This window comes from Thamnophis elegans, chromosome 7 (genome assembly GCF_009769535.1).
Source record: "Thamnophis elegans isolate rThaEle1 chromosome 7, rThaEle1.pri, whole genome shotgun sequence".
NCBI lineage: Eukaryota > Metazoa > Chordata > Lepidosauria > Squamata > Colubridae > Thamnophis > Thamnophis elegans.
In genome coordinates, this window is record NC_045547.1 from 21,398,855 (window position 1) to 21,406,056 (window position 7,202).

The window sequence follows — 7,202 nt, forward strand, 5'->3', positions numbered from 1 at the left end:
CTTTCACGTTGCTAAACTTAACCTTTTTCTAAGATTTCAGCTTACCTAAAAACAGGGCATGGGTTTGCACAATGGCTGCATATGGAGGTATGTGTATAAACCTTCTTGTGAAAGAATTTAAAATGAAACACTTATCAACATGCTGATGAAGACTATGATCAGGAGTGATTGCTCAATTTATTGTCCCCAACCTTTTTGGAACTATGGTCATACTAGAAAGTTTGTGAGCACATTATGAAGAAACTCACCACTTGTAATGTGCAGGGTGTGATTACAACATGTGTGTGTGTGTGAGTTTGTATGTTTGTGTGCATGTGTGTTCACAAGACCATTGTTGGCTCTCCAGACTGAGTTGGATCTCATGTCCAAGCCTGTTATGAATTGTTTTAATTAATTTTAAAAAATTAAGAAAGAATATTTAAGCATACAGGCTAAGAAAATATCATTCTCATCCTCTCTCTCTCTCTCTCTCCCTCCTCTCTCTCTCTCCCTCCCTCTCTCTCTCTCCCTCCCTCCCTCTCCCTCTCCCTCTCCCCCTCCCTCCCTCCCTCCCTCCCTCTCTCTCTCTCTCTCTCTATCTCTTTATCTCTGCTGGCATCTATGGATCAGTTGATTTTTTGCAGCTCAGGACTCTTAGCCTTTATACAGACTGAATCACAAGCTCACCTATTACTCTGTAGCTTAGCAAGTCTTGTTTGCTTGCTTTATTTTTTATTTTTTGTTTATTTATTTAATTTCTGAACCACCCATCTCCTTCAGAGAGGGACTCTGGGAGGAGCATAACAAAGTATTAAAATATAAAAGCAGCATATAAAAGTTAAAAAGTTGACAGAGCGGCAAAGGTAACAAAAGTCTATTAAAATCAATTAAAAAGGCAAAGGAAGGCTCCCAGGGCACTAGCCAGCCCCAATGCTTCATGCTTTTCTAGGCTCGCCATCAAAGGGTACAGAGCAGGAGTGAAATTCAGCAGGTTCTGACAGTTCCTGGAGAACTGGTAGCGGAAATTCTGAGTAGATCAGAGAACCAGCAAATGCCACCTCTGGCTGGCCCCCAGAGTGGGGAGGGAATGGAGATTTTGCAGTATCCTTCCCCTGCCACACTCACCAAACCACGCCCACAGAACCGGAAGTAAAAAAAAATGAATTTCACCACTGGTACAGTTTTAACTTCTTTTTGGAAGGCCAGGGGAGTGGAGAAGATTCCAGATGGTGGACACAATAGTAGAGAAGGTTCTCTTCCTGGACTCTGCCAGTTCTTTAACTGCCAGAATCCTTCCCCGCCTGACTGGGTGGGATATAATGGGGTGAAGATGGCGCCATAGGTAGCCTGGTCCCATGCCATGTAGAACTTTAGAGATCATAACCAACCCTTTGAATTGGACCCAGAAGCAAACTGGCACCCAATGCAGTTCACGGAGCAGAGGTGTTACATGGGCCTTCTTTAAGCACCCAGAATTGCTTATGTGGCTGTACTCTATATCAGCTGAAGCTTCCAGATACTTTCCAAAGGTAGACCCATGTTGCAATAGTCCATATGGGAAATGACCAAGGCATGAGCAATTGAATGGAGAGTGTCCCTATCATGGATAGGGCATAATTGGTGCACAACATGAAGTTGAGCAAAGGCCCGCCTAGTTATGCTGCCACCTTCTATTTGTGCAAAAACGGTGATTCCAGGAGAAACCTACCCCCCCCAGGTTACACCTGTGATCTGAGTGGTGTAGTGGAATCCCATTCAAGACCAAAAATGGATAAAGAGAGACCCTCCCACAGCCACTCCATCTTACCAAGATTCAATGAAAGTCTATTGTTCCCCATCCAGGCCCCACAAAAGAACATCCATGGTTTATGGATGTATGTGCAGTGTAAAGCTCCATTAAATCATCATTATTTAGTAACCATGGGAGAGCCTATCACCGTGATGGCAAACCTATGGCACGTGTGCCGGAAGTGGCACGCAGAGCCGTCTCTCCAGGCACGCCAGTTGCTGTTGCTCTTCTGGTGCATGTCGGCCAGCTGGTCTTCATGTGTGGGAGCATTGGAAACTGGAAGAGCTGCTCCCTGGTGCACATGCGCGGACCGGGAAGCTGAGGTTCTGGTTTCTGGTGCATGCATGCAAGCCAGCCGCATATGTGCACCAGGAACCAGAAGACCAGGTGACCGGTACTCATGCACACACTAGAAACCAGAAGGTCAGCTGCTCTTCCACTTTCTGGCGCTCCCCCCTTCCTGCGCGTGTGCACTCCTGTTTCAGCACTTGCTGCCAAAAAGGTTTACCAACAGTGCTCTGTCATGTAAATCTATGACAAGGGAAGAAATTGGTGAAGGAGGGCTTTGAAATTACAGTATTTCCAGTGAAGTCTGAAAGCTAGTGGAAAACTGTTCATACATTTGGATTTTACATTGTGTGGTTTTAGTCGTGTCCGGCCCTTGGCGACTTTATAGGCTTGTTTATAAATATACATACAAACGAATTATTATAAATTTGCATACAAACAAACTATTCCTTGGCCTCTTGGAAAGCAAGAGCAATGAAATCTTGGTGGTATAACTTTCCATTGCAAGTCATGCAGATTGTATGAGGTTCATGTCACTCTGGACATGCAGATGCAAATAAGATCTCCTAGGCATTTGCTGAGCAAAAAACAAATTCTGTTTATAAGCAGGAGAGCCACACAATTAGCTTTTCGTAGGCAGGTGAGTTGTTTTCCTGCACTTAATGATGAGAGAGAGGGGGGGGGAGAGGGAGAGTGAGAACAGGCATTCTTAGCCTACCTTCAACAGAGGAGCCATGGAAGGCTGTGATTGGCTAGGCTGCCTGAGATGAATTTGGCTGTTACTACCTGTTCACAGGATTTTCATTGGTTGTTGGGAGAATGCTTGCTCATCTACTGGACAAGCAGAATCAAAGGCACATTTTATGTCAGTTTTTTCTTCCAACCCATTGCAAGAGAGCAGGGTGTTGTCAGCTTTGGAACAGGCGGAAGGAGTTGCCTGGCAACCAGAAATGCAGCTTTTGTTCCTCTTGCAGCCTCACCCCATTTTGCAGAGTTTGATCCATGCAGCGATTGCATTTACACAATAAGCCAGGATGGAGAAAGGTTGTCTAGTAAGAGCTTGAATGCATTGCCTTAGCTTCTGCTATGTACCACTGGTTTGGGCAGATCATGTTGGGCGAATTTTGCTTGACCCAGGTTTCCAATTAAATCTATTGTGTGGATTCAACCTATGTGAGTAGAAAAGTATAACAGGGCACCTATGTTTGTGTTGGACAGCGATATAAATTTCTTTAATAAATAAATAAACATAATTTTGTGCAGTGCATACCTGTTCCTACATCATTTATATTTGTTCTAATATTTTGTGGTTTCATGAGGCTTACACTGGCCTCTCTCACCTTCCAGATGTGTGTGGATTGTACTTCTGGGGACTAACATCTGGAAAAGTTCTGGTTAGGGTGATGATCCAGGACTTGATGAACATTCAGAGGGATCTGGCCTTGCCATTTAGGATGTCAGACCAGGTTATGCTTTTGTACAAGAACCGTATTTTTCAGAGTGTAGGACGCACCTTTCATCCCCCAAAAAGAGGGTGAAAAACTGGGTGTGTCTTCTACAATGAATACAGCATTTTTGGCCTTCTGAAACCCCACTGCCTTCTCACAAATGGACGTGCAGAGGGTTTGGGAGGCCAGTAAAGTGTTCCTGGGGGCTGGAGAGAGCAAAAACGAGCAAAAAGTGGGGTGGTTTTTGCTCATTTCTGTCCCCCCAGCCCCCAGCAGCACTTTGCAGGCCTCTCAAACTCTCTGCATGTCCCGTTTTTCACAAAAAATGAGGTGTGCAGAGGGTTTGGGAGGTCTGCATAGTGCAAAAAACATTTTTTTTTAAATTTACCTCTTCAAAATTTTGGTGCGTCTCCTACTCCGGTGCGTCTTATACACCGAAAAATATGGTAATCCTCGACTTACAGCAGTTTGCTTAGTGACCATTCAAAGTTACAAGAACACTGAAAAAAGTGACTTGTTTTTCACACTTACAATCATCACAGCATCCCCATGGTCATGTGATCAAAATTCAGATGCTTGGCAACCGACTCATATTTATGACAGTTGCAGTGTCACAGTGTTGGGAGAAAAATCCAGGTCCAGTTCCACGCTGGAAGAAAGGTGCTGGGAAATAAAATGGAGGCTGATTGAAAAGAAAGGTTCTGTTTATTGAGGAGTTGAGCCACCAACAGCATGTCTCTCTGGGGCAGCTGATGAATTAGTTTGACGAGTGCAACAGTGGTGGGATTCAAATAATTTACCAACCAGTTCTCTGCCCTAGTGACCAGCTGGGTAGGCGGGGCTCGGTGGTCATGTGATCATGTGGGCATGGCCAAGTCAATGTCACTCAGGTCGATAGGCACTTCGCCTTAGTTGTTACAATGCACGAGAGTCAGAATATCTACTTCTGATATAGTCATGTGGTATTGAATAAAACAAAGGAGGCCCAATTCTGGGAAGATATGATAGCTTGCTCTTTCAGGAGTGGCTTCACCTAGTGATGAAGATGCTCATCTCCCACACAGAAGAGTTCAATCCTAGGTAGCAACAGATGATTCTCTCTTAGATGTTTTACGCAAAGAAAAAATATCTGGTGTGAACTCCACGTGGTGTCAAGAAGGGCATCTGGCCAGTAAATGCTGAGCTCTATCCAGTTTCCCCGTAAAAAAGGGATTATAGAGTCATAAAACAGCAGCTTTTTTATGGAAGCTTGCTCTTTCCCAAACTACCCTGCTGAATTGTTGTGGGGGAGAATTAGAGGGGGGATGTCATAGTTTATATAATGAAACCAATTTTCCAGATTTGTGTAACATGGGCTCGAGTTACACAATGCAGTGAGCTAAAAAGTGCTTCATTAGTTTATGGTTCAGTTCAGTTCAATTCAGTTTAGCATGATAGCCTAGCCACTGCTCTTTATTTGTGATTTTGTTTTGACTTTTCTTCTTTGGATAAGAAAAGTCTGTGTCATAAGCAGAACAGCTGTATTACTTGATATGAAGAAACTCTGAGTTTTCCACAGAGTGAATTAGGCTGTAGCATCAATGCTTGGCATATATCGAGCTGAATGTAAACCAATTACAACCAGTACAAACCAAACCAATTATGAACAAATTGTACTCAGATTTCCACATCTTTGGTGCCTTCCAAATATGTGAATATGGATTCCCAGAATTCCTTGGCCAGGGTCAACATTGATATGAATCGTACAGTTGAAATCCAATGTCTGGAAGATACCCAGGTTGAGGAACACTCTTATTGTCCTCTAGAGATCATTTTTCGTTACGTCAAGATGGCAGTAGGATTTATCAAACTCCGAGTGAGAGACACCATATCATTCATCAATGATGTTAAGTGCCTGATCCAGCAGGTATGTTTATAAAGAATAGAGTAGAGTAGAGTACAGTGGAGTGAAATGGAGTAGAGTAGAGTAAAGTGAAGGGGAGGGGAGCAGAATGGAACAGAACAGAATAACAGAATTGGAAGGGACCTTGGATGTTTTCTAGTCCAAACCCCTTAGACAGGAAACCCTACACCACTTCAGACAAATGGTTATCTAATCTCTTCTTAAAAACAGTGTTGGAGCATTTACAACGTCTGGAGGCAAGTTGTAAGAGAAATAAGTTCCATCCATTTCACTTTCTTTCCCATTTGACCATTTACTTCCACTATTGCTCTTGTTCAGGGAAAATCACTGGCTCTCATCAGCTGATACACAATTCAAAGCAAACAGAAAGCAAGGCACTTTTTAAAAGCCATCCTTTCAAAAACAAAATCTTTGAATGACATCTGTCTTTTTTCTTAGTATTTTCGCCATTATAATTGTCAAATTTTGTTCTGAGCGCAAAAAGTCTTGCAAAAATAGATTGCATTTTAAATTGTACTTCAGTCTTCCCTCTAGTACAATTTAAAATATTGATTATTGTTTCAATATGCATGGATATGCACATACATATATTCATATTTGTATTGCTGAATTTTGATTTGTGTTCTGATTTGTGTGCTGTTGTTTTATTTTTGAATAAGTCAATGCTTATATAAGTCCTGAACTCATTTAAAGCATAAACTTGTTCACACATATCACTCATCGGCTGAATGAGTTTCTCTCATATATTTTTATACACATTTTCTCTGGGGGAAAAATGCACATTAAAATGCATTATTTTAATGAGAAGAACAGCATGAAAATAGTTTAGAAGTGTGAAAACCAGTGAATAGCAAATTTCTGAAGAACATATTAATCTTGGAAGTTGGCATATCTGCCCTTTCATATTAGAATGAACAGAGGCAGCATTCTGAAGCATCTTTGATATCAAAAGGAAGAAGAATTTCTGTTCTGCTTTCACACTAACAAAAGAAAGGAACCACAAAGCACAAAATGAAGTACTTTCTTGAAGGCCCTTTTTCCATGCAATGAAGCAGGCTTTGCCTGGCCCTTTTACTGTCTGAAGTGCAAAACAAAATATTTCCCTTATAAACTATTCTCATATAGTCAAATCTTACTTCAATACTAAGGCACTACCTCAGAGTTACAAGGAGGACTGCCATGTGACATCAACTTCCTCAAGTAGCCATCACACTCTGCTTAATCTCAGGGCTGGCCTTGGAAATTATATTTAAGAACATTATCTGGGAATTAAAATATGAAAAACATCTTATGAAATCCTATGAGGGAGCTCATGCCACCACAAAACAAAAAAAATATGATGAGAACATTTAATATTTAGTGGGTAGCACAATGCCAAAAATTCACTTTGATCTTTTTGTAATTCCTTTTATTATTTTTTTAGGGCTGCCTGTGAACAAAAGAATTTTTAAAAGACTTCTTGTCTTGCTGGTATCTGATTGATTCCTTTTTCTGCTGAAATAGATATTTTGTTTTGTTGTATACTTAAACTTTCCTCATATCCACTACAAAACGATGCATGCCAGCTAATATAAATTCATGCATTTGACAATTGATATTTCTGCTGCTGATTTGTACATTTTCATTTCAGCCTAAATGCTGATATTTTTTCCTGCAAAGGAAACCCTCCCTTCTAACAGGATTTAACCTGGCACTTGTGTGATTAAATGCTTAACTGCTGGCCAACGTTTGATCCTGTGGAAAACACTAGCAACTATAGAGCTTTGTGTAATAGGCTATATTGCATGGGTGTCTA